The following is a 14,346-nucleotide window of genomic DNA, read 5'->3' on the forward strand; positions in this document are numbered from 1 at the left end:
CTTTAAAACGTGTTGTGTTGGATTTTGGTCTTCAGTCTCTGCAGTTTCGACCCAAAAATCTATCACAGTCTATTTCTCACTTTTTTTTAAAGGTTTATGTTTATTTTCTCATTCAAGGGAGAAAACTAATCAAACTCATCGATCCTCAAAGAGTTTTCTCAGTAAAATGCTGTTCGTTCCTCAATAATTTGACATCATGGAATTTCTACTGTAACTTTCGACCCTGTTTTCTGTCTCAGCTGCTTCCAGACAAAATACTCTGATGAACCAAATGATGGTGAACAAATGCAGCATTTGAAGATATTGAATGTTTGCACTCAGTGAACTTTATTGATTTTTCAACACAACAGTATTAATAGTCAAAACAACAGATAGAACAAAGATTACATGAAATCAAATCAAAGAACACAACAGTCACACAACTGCAGACTCCCCACCTGGAGAGAAACGTAAAGTCCATCCATATATTTTAATGACACAATAAACCCGTCATATTGCAGCTGACTCTGATTATAATCAACATGCAGACATGATCAGATCAATTCAAGAATAGAAGCAAAAATAAATCAACTCTAATGTAACTATAAAACTGGACCCACAAGAAAGAAGAACCTGTATCGATTAAAATTATAAGTGCAAAATATTAAGAAAAATAAACCTTTTCTCTTGCTCAAAAAAACACAATAAAAATTAAAACTGCAAGCAGTGATGTACGGGCCCTCGCACTCCCACACGCCGCCTTCCCGAAGCCGTCTCCCCGACCTGCAGCGCGTGAGGGACATCATATCCCGGCTTCAAGTTGTTATGTTTGTCTCGTTTCCTGTCTCCAGCAGGTGGTGCTGGCGAGCCGTTTGGCCACGCCCACTCGCAAAACACATATCAGATGTCACTACGCTGGATGTATGTCACATGTTTCGTGAGGTTTCAAGCATCTTTTGACCTGAAGTCAAACTAGTCGGTTGCTCAGTTTGTTTGAAATATCTTTGCAACAGATTTGAGATGTATTTTAAATATAGTAAACACCTTAATATCTCTTTATACAGTCTAACTTTAAAGGGAAACAGTAGAATTTGACATTACGGCCATGAGAGGGCAAGACAAGTTTATTTGTAGAGCACATTATTTACAGCCAAGTTGTTGTTCAACTGTTGAAAAAACGCTTTTTCAGTTATTTTACTGAAAAATGGGAGGTTTGATATTGGCCTGTAATGTTTCATTGTTGCGGAGTCTAAATTAAAGGTTTATGTAAATATTCTCATTCAAGGGAGAAAAGGAATCAAACTCATCGAGCCTCAAAGTGTCAGGATTCCTGTTTTCCTCTGTTTTACCCCGATCACCTCTCCTCCTGTGTCCCCTCAGTCTCCTGTCTGCTTGTTCTGTGTCCTCCTCTCCTCACCTCCCGTGGCCACGCCCCTCACCGGTCCCAGCAGCTGCTGCCACTCACCCCAGATCACCTCCTGCAGGTGTGCTGCATCTCCATGATCACCTCCCCGGACTATATGTACCCTGCCCCTGCACTCCTCTGGTTATCGGTGCATTACTACTACTAGCAACAGCTAAACGACAGGAAGTTACTGAGAGTGCATCAGATTCCTGATGTTTCCCGTGTTTCTTTGTCTGACTGATTATTTGTGTAACGTGTCCGAGCCGTCCTCTCCTGAGTCGCAGCTCCGCCTCAACTGCTCGTGATCACAAGTTACAAAACCACTCGGTGAACTCATCAGCCACTCCTGCTGAAATTATCTGGTCCTTCAACAACTCTTGTGCCAAATGAAGTCACGCCAGGTGGTAGTTTTAGTCTCTGTGTAACTTGTTTTTGTGTTGCTTCCTGGATTGCAGCCTGTTCAGTCATCAGCTCCTGTCTGCCTCGCCCCGTATGTGTCTTTTGTTAAGTTTGATTATAAAATGCATTTCTTTTTGTTCAATCCGTGGTGTGCTTCGTCTTTGCTGCGGCCAAGAACCGGGCCGTAACACAATATATACAAAAATAATATATAGCGCTGGTCAAAACATTTGAACATTTTAGTTTTTGTTATACATGCACGTGGGTGTGAGGGTTATTGTATATACAGGGAACTGGAAAAAGGAAAGGTGGGCACAGGTACTTGAAGAGCACACAGTTCAGAGCACAACCACCAGACCAGAACTACACAACCCGACAGATTTCAGATTTCTCCTGAACTCCATTAAAGTGATGAATGAATGAACTGATTGGACAAAACTGTCTACGAGTGGAGCTGCTTCTCGGACAGAGAGGTACATTTAAGACTTCTTAAATTAAATACTTTCAGACCGTGAAATTTCCAGCAACTATAAATAATTCATTTATTTACATGATGGTATTATTGCAACATATTTACAGGTTAATATTTGTTCTAATGAATGTTTTTCCCCTTTTTTTTTTTCACTCTACTTGTAGTTTTGTTTTTGCTTTCCATGTTCCAGGCTCCTCTTCGGTGTATTGAGCTTGAGGCTCTGCTGGACTCCTCTCACATTTCTTCCTTTCAGGAAAACATCCACTTCAAAGCCTCTTTAAAACCTGTTGAGGTGGATTTTGGTCTTCAGTCTCTGCAGCTTCGACCCAAAAATCTATCACAGTCTATTTCTCACTTTTTTTAAAGGTTTATGTAAATATTCTCATTCAAGGGAGAAAACTAATCAAACTCATCGATCCTCAAAGAGTTTTCTCAGTAAAATGCTGTTCGTTCCTCCATAATTTGACATCATGGAATTTCTACTGTAACTTTCGACCCTGTTTTCTGTCTCAGCTGCTTCCAGACAAAATACTCTGATGAACCAAATGATGGTGAACAAATGCAGCATTTGAAGATATTGAATGTTTGCACTCAGTGAACTTTATTGATTTTTCAACACAACAGTATTAATAGTCAAAACAACAGATAGAACAAAGATTATATGAAATCAAATAAAAGAACACAACAGTCACACAACTGCAGACTCCCCACCTGGAGAGAAACGTAAAGTCCATCCATATATTTTAATGACACAATAAACCCGTCATATTGCAGCTGACTCTGATTATAATCAACATGCAGACATGATCAGATCAATTCAAGACGAGAAGCAAAAATAAATCAACTCTAATGTAACTATAAAACTGGACCCACAAGAAAGAAGAACCTGTATCGATTAACATTATAAGTGTAAAATAATAATTTAAAAAAAAACCTTTTCTCTTGCTCAAAAAACATAATAAAAATTAAAACTGCAAGCAGTGATGTACAGGCCCTCGCACTCCCATGCGCCGTCTCCCCGACTTGCAGCGCGCGAGGGACTGCATGTCCCCGCTTAAAGTTGCTATTTTTGTCTCGTTTCCTATCTCCAGCAGGGGGCGCTGGCGAGCCGTTTGGCCACGCCCACTCGCAAAACACATCACATGTATTGTCTCACCACGCCGGATGTATGTGACACGTTTCGTGAGGTTTCAAGCATCCTTTGACCTTAAACATCAACTTCCTGTGTCATGGCGAGACATCCAACTTTGCCGCACCGTCACGGCGACGCCCATTAACAAAGTCGAACGAATGTATCAATATATCATCAACTACATGTTTAGGTTATTGTGACCCAACTTTACGTTCATGTGATCAACCAGCTCGACGTAGAATGTGAAAGTATGAAAAGTGTCATTTCCAATGGCCAACAGGGGGCGCTATGACTATGAGCGAATATTACCACACAGGGGTCTTCAGGGCGGGGCTGTTATCATACCTGTGATGTTTGGAGAAGGTCGGTCCATGTACATAAGATTTAAAGTAACTCGTAGTTTCATGGCGAGACGCTCAAAATGGCCGCCTCTTTACGTGCACACGCATCAACGAAAACAAATTATTTTAAGATTTAATCCCAAACATGTTAACTAGCTATAGAACATAAATTCAAGTCGGTTGGACAAAATCCCTCGGAGAAGTTTGACGAAGTACAACGTGTCAGAATCGCCCAAAATGGTGACTAAATTCAAAATGGAGGACTTCCTGTCGAGTTGACATAACGGTGCAATGCAACTTTTTTGCTCCTCTCGGTGTGATACATGTGTCCACCGGATTTCGTGAATTTAGGTAAATGTGGCCACCGGGGCATCTCTTTAGGGGGCGCTCTCGAGCCGTTTGGCCACGCCCACTGGAGACTCCACTGGAATACGAAATTTTTCGCCGGGAGACATGTGTGTATCCACTTTCATGAGTTTTTGAATCTGATGAAGCCTCCAAAAAGAAAATCACTTTTCTTAAGAAGAAGAAGAAGATTTTTACGAAAATCAATAGGGCCATCGGTGCTCGGGCCCTAATGATTCATGAACTTCTTTTGATTTAAAATTGCTGCAGAAGTTTGTTAGTTGATCCTCAATGACTCCAGCTGGAATAAAAACTAAGCTAAGATCAGTATGAATTGATCAAAACAACATCTTGAACATCGTTATTCATCACGTGAAGCTTTAGCTTGTTCCCCCGTTAAATCAGTCAAATCCTGTCAATGACTTTTGTTCCGTGATTTCTTCTCTTTTCCTCTTAAAGTTAATGACAACATTAGAAAGGCTGTAGAATATTGAGCTGACGCCCCCTGGTGGCGAACATGAAAGTGCCACGTAGACCTGCACAGTTTGTGTCATGTAAACTTGTTGCTTCAACATTATGTTCAGTGGAGGAAATCATTATTTGATCCCTTGCCGATTTTTTAAGTTTGCCCAATGCCAAAGAAATGAACGTTCTATAATTGTAATGGTCGGTTTATTTTAACAGTGAGAGACAGAATATAAAAAATAAAAATCCAGAAAATCAAATCATAAAATGTAGAAATTGATTTGCATTTGATTGTAGGGAGGCTGTAGCTCAGACGGTAGAGTGGGTTGCACAATCATCAGAATGCCTAAGTGTCCTTGAGCAAGACACTGAACCGTAAGTTGCTCCTGATGGCAGCACCCTGCATGGTGATCTGTCTCTTTAGTGTGTGAATGGGTGAATGAGAAAACCATGTTAAAGAGCTTTGAGACCGAAAGGTGATAGAGCGCTATACAAATACAGACCATTTATACAAGTACAGACCATTTGTACAAGTACGGAGCATTTGTACAAGTACGGAGCATTTATACAAGTACGGAGCATTTATACAAGCACAGAGCATTTATACAAGCACAGAGCATTTGTACAAGTACAGAGCATTTATACAAGCACAGAGCATTTATACAAGCACGGAGCATTTATACAAGTACAGAGCATTTATACAAGCACAGAGCATTTATACAAGCACAGAGCATTTGTACAAGAACGGAGCATTTGTACAAGAACGGAGCATTTATACAAGCACAGAGCATTTGTACAAGTACGGATCATTTGTACAAGTACGGATCATTTGTACAAGAACAGAGCATTTGTACAAGCAAAGACCATTTATACAAGCACAGAGCATTTGTACAAGAACGGAGCATTTATACAAGCACAGAGCATTTGTACAAGAACGGAGCATTTGTACAAGAACGGAGCATTTATACAAGTACAGAGCATTTATGCAAGTACAGAGCATTTATACAAGCACAGAGCATTTGTACAAGTACAGAGCATTTGTACAAGAACGGATCATTTGTACAAGCACAGAGCATTTATACAAGCACGGAGCATTTATACAAGCACGGAGCATTTATACAAGCACGGAGCATTTGTACAAGAACGGATCATTTGTACAAGCACAGAGCATTTATACAAGCACAGAGCATTTGTACAAGCACAGAGCATTTATACAAGCACAGAGCATTTGTACAAGCACGGAGCATTTATACAAGCACGGAGCATTTGTACAAGTACAGAGCATTTATACAAGCACGGAGCATTTGTACAAGCACAGAGCATTTATACAAGCACGGAGCATTTATACAAGCACGGAGCATTTATACAAGCACAGAGCATTTGTACAAGAACGGAGCATTTGTACAAGAACGGATCATTTATACAAGCACAGAGCATTTATACAAGCACAGAGCATTTATACAAGCACAGAGCATTTATACAAGCACAGAGCATTTATACAAGCACGGAGCATTTGTACAAGCACAGAGCATTTATACAAGTACAGAGCATTTGTACAAGAACGGATCATTTGTACAAGCACAGAGCATTTATACAAGCACAGAGCATTTATACAAGCACAGAGCATTTGTACAAGTACAGAGCATTTATACAAGCACGGAGCATTTATACAAGCACAGAGCATTTATACAAGCACTGAGCATTTGTACAAGAACGGAGCATTTATACAAGCACAGAGCATTTGTACAAGTACGGATCATTTGTACAAGAACAGAGCATTTGTACAAGTACAGAGCATTTATACAAGCACAGAGCATTTCTACAAGTACAGAGCATTTACACAAGCACAGAGCATTTATACAATTACAGAGCATTTACCATTGTGGGAAAATAGTATTTGATCCCCCAGCAAAACAGCAAGAATTCTGTCGCACACAGACCGGTTAGATTAGTCCTCTCGCTTTAAGTAAGTTCTCCGAATCTCAACTCGTTACCTGTATAAAAGACACCTGTCTCAAATCGTTACCTGTATAAAAGACACCTGTCTCAACTCGTTACCTTTATAAAAGACACCGGTCTCAACTCGTTATCTGTTTAAAAGACACCTGTCTCAACAAATTACCTTTATAAAAGACACCTGCCTCAACTCGTTACCTGTATCAAAGACACCTGCCTCAACTCGTTACCTGTATCAAAGACACCTGTCTCAACAAATTACCTTCATAAAAGACACCTGTCTCAACTCGTTACCTTTACAAAAGACACCTGTCTCAACTCGTTACCTGTATAAAAGACACCTGTCTCAACTCGTTACCTGTGTAAAAGACACCTGTCTCAACTCGTTACCTGTGTAAAAGACACCTGTCTCAACTCGTTACCTGTGTAAAAGACACCTGTCTCAACTCGTTACCTTTACAAAAGACACTTAACTCAACTCGTTACCTGTAAAAAAGACACCTGTCTCCACTCGTTAACTTTACAAAAGACACCTGTCTCCACTCGTTAACTTTACAAAAGACACCTGTCTCCACTCGTTAACTTTACAAAAGACACCTGTCTCAACTCGTTACCTTTACAAAAGACACCTAACTCAACTCGTTACCTTTACAAAAGACACCTGTCTCAACTCGTTACCTTTACAAAAGACACCTAACTCAACTCGCTACCTTTAAAAAAGACACCTGTCTCAACTCGTTACCTTTATAAAAGACACCTGTCTCAACTCGTTACCTGTATCAAAGACACCTGTCTCAACTCGTTACCTGTATCAAAGACACCTGTCTCAACTCGTTACCTGTATCAAAGACACCTGCCTCAACTCGTTACCTTTACAAAAGACACTTAACTCAACTCGTTACCTGTAAAAAAGACACCTGTCTCCACTCGTTAACTTTACAAAAGACACCTGTCTCCACTCGTTACCTTTACAAAAGACACCTGTCTCAACTCGTTACCTTTACAAAAGACACCTGTCTCAACTCGCTACCTTTAAAAAAGACACCTGTCTCAACTCGTTACCTGTATAAAAGACACCTGTCTCAACTCGTTAACTGTATAAAAGACACCTGTCTCAACTCGTTAACTTTACAAAAGACACCTGTCTCAACTCGTTACCTTTACAAAAGACACCTGTCTCAACTAGTTACCTTTACAAAAGACACCTAACTCAACTCGTTACCTTTATAAAAGACACCTGTCTCAACTCGTTACCTGTATCAAAGACACCTGCCTCAACTCGTTACCTGTATCAAAGACACCTGCCTCAACTCGTTACCTGTATCAAAGACACGTCTCTCAACTCGTTACTTGTGTAAAAGACACGTCTCTCAACTCGTTACCTTTGTAAAAGACACCTGTCTCAACTCGTTACCTGTATAAAAGACACCTGTCTCAACTCGTTACCTGTATAAAAGACACCTGTCTCAACTCGTTACCTGTATAAAAGACACCTGTCTCAACTCGTTACCTTTACAAAAGACACCTAACTCAACTCGTTACCTGTATAAAAGACACCTGTCTCAACTCGTTACCTGTATAAAAGACACCTGTCTCAACTCGTTAGCTTTTCTAAAAGACACCTGTCTCAACTCGTTACCTGTAAAAAAGACACCTGTCTCAACTCGTTACCTGTATAAAAGACACCTGTCTCAACTCGTTACCTTTATAAAAGACACCTGTGTCAACTCGTTACCTGTATAAAAGACACCTGTCTCAACTCGTTACCTTTGTAAAAGACACCTGTCTCAACTCGTTACCTGTTTAAAAGACACCTGTCTCAACTCGTTACCTGTTTAAAAGACACCTGTCTCAACTCGTTACCTGTATAAAAGACACCTGTCTCAACTCGTTAGCTTTTCTAAAAGACACCTGTCTCAACTCGTTACCTGTATAAAAGACACCTGTCTCAACTCGTTACCTGTATAAAAGACACCTGTCTCAACTAATTACCTGTATAAAAGACACCTGTCTCAACTCGTTACCTTCATAAAAGACACCTGTGTCAACTCGTTACCTGTATAAAAGACACCTGTGTCAACTCGTTACCTGTATAAAAGACACCTGTCTCAACTCGTTACCTTTATAAAAGACACCTGTCTCAACTCGTTACCTTTACAAAAGACACCTAACTCAACTCGTTACCTGTATAAAAGACACCTGTCTCAACTCGTTACCTGTATAAAAGACACCTGTCTCAACTCGTTACCTGTATAAAAGACACCTGTCTCCACTCGTTAACTTTACAAAAGACACCTGTCTCAACTAGTTACCTGTATAAAAGACACGTCTCAACTCGTTACCTGTATAAAAGACACCTGTCTCAACTCGTTAACTTTGTAAAAGACACCTGTCTCAACTCGTTACCTGTTTAAAAGACACCTGTCTCAACTCGTTAACTTTGTAAAAGACACCTGTCTCAACTCGTTACCTGTATAAAAGACACCTGTCTCAACTCGTTACCTTTGTAAAAGACACCTGTCTCAACTCGTTACCTTTGTAAAAGACACCTGTCTCAACTCGTTACCTGTTTAAAAGACACCTGTCTCAACAAATTACCTGTTTAAAAGACACCTGTCTCAACTCGTTACCTGTATAAAAGACACCTGTCTCAACTCGTTACCTGTATAAAAGACACCTGTCTCAACTCGTTACCTTTACAAAAGACACCTGTCTCAACTCGTTACCTGTATCAAAGACACCTGCCTCAACTCGTTACCTGTATAAAAGACACCTGTCTCCACTCGTTAACTTTACAAAAGACACCTGTCTCCACTCGTTAACTTTACAAAAGACACCTGTCTCAACTCGTTACCTTTACAAAAGACACCTAACTCAACTCGTTACCTTTAAAAAAGACACCTGTCTCAACTCGTTACCTGTATAAAAGACACCTGTCTCAACTCGTTAACTTTACAAAAGACACCTGTCTCAACTCGTTACCTTTACAAAAGACACCTGTCTCAACTAGTTACCTTTACAAAAGACACCTGTCTCAACTCGTTACCTGTATCAAAGACACCTGTCTCAACTCGTTACCTGTATCAAAGACACCTGTCTCAACTCGTTACCTGTATCAAAGACACCTGCCTCAACTCGTTACCTTTACAAAAGACACTTAACTCAACTCGTTACCTTTACAAAAGACACTTAACTCAACTCGTTACCTGTAAAAAAGACACCTGTCTCCACTCGTTAACTTTACAAAAGACACCTGTCTCCACTCGTTAACTTTACAAAAGACACCTGTCTCCACTCGTTACCTGTAAAAAAGACACCTGTCTCCACTCGTTAACTTTACAAAAGACACCTGTCTCAACTCGTTACCTTTACAAAAGACACCTAACTCAACTCGTTACCTTTAAAAAAGACACCTGTCTCAACTCGTTACCTTTAAAAAAGACACCTGTCTCAACTCGTTACCTTTAAAAAAGACACCTGTCTCAACTCGCTACCTTTAAAAAAGACACCTGTCTCAACTCGTTACCTGTATAAAAGACACCGGTCTCAACTCGTTAACTGTATAAAAGACACCTGTCTCAACTCGTTAACTTTACAAAAGACACCTGTCTCAACTCGTTACCTTTACAAAAGACACCTGTCTCAACTAGTTACCTTTACAAAAGACACCTAACTCAACTCGTTACCTTTATAAAAGACACCTGTCTCAACTCGTTACCTGTATCAAAGACACCTGCCTCAACTCGTTACCTGTATCAAAGACACCTGTCTCAACTCGTTACTTGTGTAAAAGACACGTCTCTCAACTCGTTACTTGTGTAAAAGACACGTCTCTCAACTCGTTACCTTTGTAAAAGACACCTGTCTCAACTCGTTACCTGTATAAAAGACACCTGTCTCAACTCGTTACCTGTATAAAAGACACCTGTCTCAACTCGTTACCTGTATAAAAGACACCTGTCTCAACTCGTTACCTGTATAAAAGACACCTGTCTCAACTCGTTAGCTTTTCTAAAAGACACCTGTCTCAACTCGTTAGCTTTTCTAAAAGACACCTGTCTCAACTCGTTACCTGTATAAAAGACACCTGTCTCAACTCGTTACCTGTTTAAAAGACACCTGTCTCAACAAATTACCTGTTTAAAAGACACCTGTCTCAACTCGTTACCTGTATAAAAGACACCTGTCTCAACTCGTTAGCTTTTCTAAAAGACACCTGTCTCAACTCGTTACCTGTATAAAAGACACCTGTCTCAACTAATTACCTGTATAAAAGACACCTGTCTCAACTCGTTACCTTTATAAAAGACACCTGTCTCAACTCGTTACCTTCATAAAAGACACCTGTGTCAACTCGTTACCTGTATAAAAGACACCTGTCTCAACTCGTTACCTTTATAAAAGACACCTGTCTCAACTAGTTACCTTTACAAAAGACACCTAACTCAACTCGTTACCTGTATAAAAGACACCTGTCTCAACTCGTTACCTGTATAAAAGACACCTGTCTCAACTCGTTACCTGTATAAAAGACACCTGTCTCCACTCGTTAACTTTACAAAAGACACCTGTCTCAACTAGTTACCTGTATAAAAGACACGTCTCAACTCGTTACCTGTATAAAAGACACCTGTCTCAACTCGTTAACTTTGTAAAAGACACCTGTCTCAACTCGTTACCTGTTTAAAAGACACCTGTCTCAACTCGTTAACTTTGTAAAAGACACCTGTCTCAACTCGTTACCTGTATAAAAGACACCTGTCTCAACTCGTTACCTTTGTAAAAGACACCTGTCTCAACTCGTTACCTTTGTAAAAGACACCTGTCTCAACTCGTTACCTGTTTAAAAGACACCTGTCTCAACAAATTACCTGTTTAAAAGACACCTGTCTCAACAAATTACCTGTTTAAAAGACACCTGTCTCAACTCGTTACCTGTATAAAAGACACCTGTCTCAACTCGTTACCTGTATAAAAGACACCTGTCTCAACTCGTTACCTTTACAAAAGACACCTGTCTCAACTCGTTACCTGTATCAAAGACACCTGCCTCAACTCGTTACCTGTATAAAAGACACCTGTCTCCACTCGTTAACTTTACAAAAGACACCTGTCTCCACTCGTTACCTTTACAAAAGACACCTGTCTCAACTCGTTACCTTTACAAAAGACACCTAACTCAACTCGTTACCTGTATCAAAGACACCTGTCTCAACTCGTTACCTGTATCAAAGACACCTGTCTCAACTCGTTACCTGTATCAAAGACACCTGTCTCAACTCGTTACCTGTATCAAAGACACCTGCCTCAACTCGTTACCTTTACAAAAGACACTTAACTCAACTCGTTACCTGTAAAAAAGACACCTGTCTCCACTCGTTAACTTTACAAAAGACACCTGTCTCCACTCGTTACCTTTACAAAAGACACCTGTCTCAACTCGTTACCTTTACAAAAGACACCTGTCTCAACTCGCTACCTTTAAAAAAGACACCTGTCTCAACTCGTTACCTGTATAAAAGACACCTGTCTCAACTCGTTAACTTTACAAAAGACACCTGTCTCAACTCGTTACCTTTACAAAAGACACCTGTCTCAACTAGTTACCTTTACAAAAGACACCTAACTCAACTCGTTACCTTTATAAAAGACACCTGTCTCAACTCGTTACCTGTATCAAAGACACCTGTCTCAACTCGTTACCTGTATCAAAGACACCTGCCTCAACTCGTTACCTGTATCAAAGACACGTCTCTCAACTCGTTACTTGTGTAAAAGACACGTCTCTCAACTCGTTACCTTTGTAAAAGACACCTGTCTCAACTCGTTACCTGTATAAAAGACACCTGTCTCAACTCGTTACCTGTATAAAAGACACCTGTCTCAACTCGTTACCTGTATAAAAGACACCTGTCTCAACTCGTTACCTTTACAAAAGACACCTAACTCAACTCGTTACCTGTATAAAAGACACCTGTCTCAACTCGTTACCTGTATAAAAGACACCTGTCTCAACTCGTTAGCTTTTCTAAAAGACACCTGTCTCAACTCGTTAGCTTTTCTAAAAGACACCTGTCTCAACTCGTTACCTGTATAAAAGACACCTGTCTCAACTCGTTACCTGTTTAAAAGACACCTGTCTCAACAAATTACCTGTTTAAAAGACACCTGTCTCAACTCGTTACCTGTATAAAAGACACCTGTCTCAACTCGTTAGCTTTTCTAAAAGACACCTGTCTCAACTCGTTACCTGTATAAAAGACACCTGTCTCAACTAATTACCTGTATAAAAGACACCTGTCTCAACTCGTTACCTTTATAAAAGACACCTGTCTCAACTCGTTACCTTCATAAAAGACACCTGTGTCAACTCGTTACCTGTATAAAAGACACCTGTCTCAACTCGTTACCTTTATAAAAGACACCTGTCTCAACTAGTTACCTTTACAAAAGACACCTAACTCAACTCGTTACCTGTATAAAAGACACCTGTCTCAACTCGTTACCTGTATAAAAGACACCTGTCTCAACTCGTTACCTGTATAAAAGACACCTGTCTCCACTCGTTAACTTTACAAAAGACACCTGTCTCAACTAGTTACCTGTATAAAAGACACGTCTCAACTCGTTACCTGTATAAAAGACACCTGTCTCAACTCGTTAACTTTGTAAAAGACACCTGTCTCAACTCGTTACCTGTTTAAAAGACACCTGTCTCAACTCGTTAACTTTGTAAAAGACACCTGTCTCAACTCGTTACCTGTATAAAAGACACCTGTCTCAACTCGTTACCTTTGTAAAAGACACCTGTCTCAACTCGTTACCTTTGTAAAAGACACCTGTCTCAACTCGTTACCTGTTTAAAAGACACCTGTCTCAACAAATTACCTGTTTAAAAGACACCTGTCTCAACAAATTACCTGTTTAAAAGACACCTGTCTCAACTCGTTACCTGTATAAAAGACACCTGTCTCAACTCGTTACCTGTATAAAAGACACCTGTCTCAACTCGTTACATTTACAAAAGACACCTGTCTCAACTCGTTACCTGTATCAAAGACACCTGCCTCAACTCGTTACCTGTATAAAAGACACCTGTCTCCACTCGTTAACTTTACAAAAGACACCTGTCTCCACTCGTTACCTTTACAAAAGACACCTGTCTCAACTCGTTACCTTTACAAAAGACACCTAACTCAACTCGTTACCTGTATCAAAGACACCTGTCTCAACTCGTTACCTGTATCAAAGACACCTGTCTCAACTCGTTACCTGTATCAAAGACACCTGTCTCAACTCGTTACCTGTATCAAAGACACCTGCCTCAACTCGTTACCTTTACAAAAGACACTTAACTCAACTCGTTACCTGTAAAAAAGACACCTGTCTCCACTCGTTAACTTTACAAAAGACACCTGTCTCCACTCGTTACCTTTACAAAAGACACCTGTCTCAACTCGTTACCTTTACAAAAGACACCTGTCTCAACTCGCTACCTTTAAAAAAGACACCTGTCTCAACTCGTTACCTGTATAAAAGACACCTGTCTCAACTCGTTAACTTTACAAAAGACACCTGTCTCAACTCGTTACCTTTACAAAAGACACCTGTCTCAACTAGTTACCTTTACAAAAGACACCTAACTCAACTCGTTACCTTTATAAAAGACACCTGTCTCAACTCGTTACCTGTATCAAAGACACCTGTCTCAACTCGTTACCTGTATCAAAGACACCTGCCTCAACTCGTTACCTGTATCAAAGACACGTCTCTCAACTCGTTACTTGTGTAAAAGACACGTCTCTCAACTCGTTACCTTTGTAAAAGACACCTGTCTCAACTCGTTACCTGT

Source organism: Embiotoca jacksoni, unplaced genomic scaffold, assembly GCF_022577435.1.
Source record: "Embiotoca jacksoni isolate LCO1_2020_lvr unplaced genomic scaffold, fEmbJac1.0.p SCAF_35, whole genome shotgun sequence".
NCBI lineage: Eukaryota > Metazoa > Chordata > Actinopteri > Embiotocidae > Embiotoca > Embiotoca jacksoni.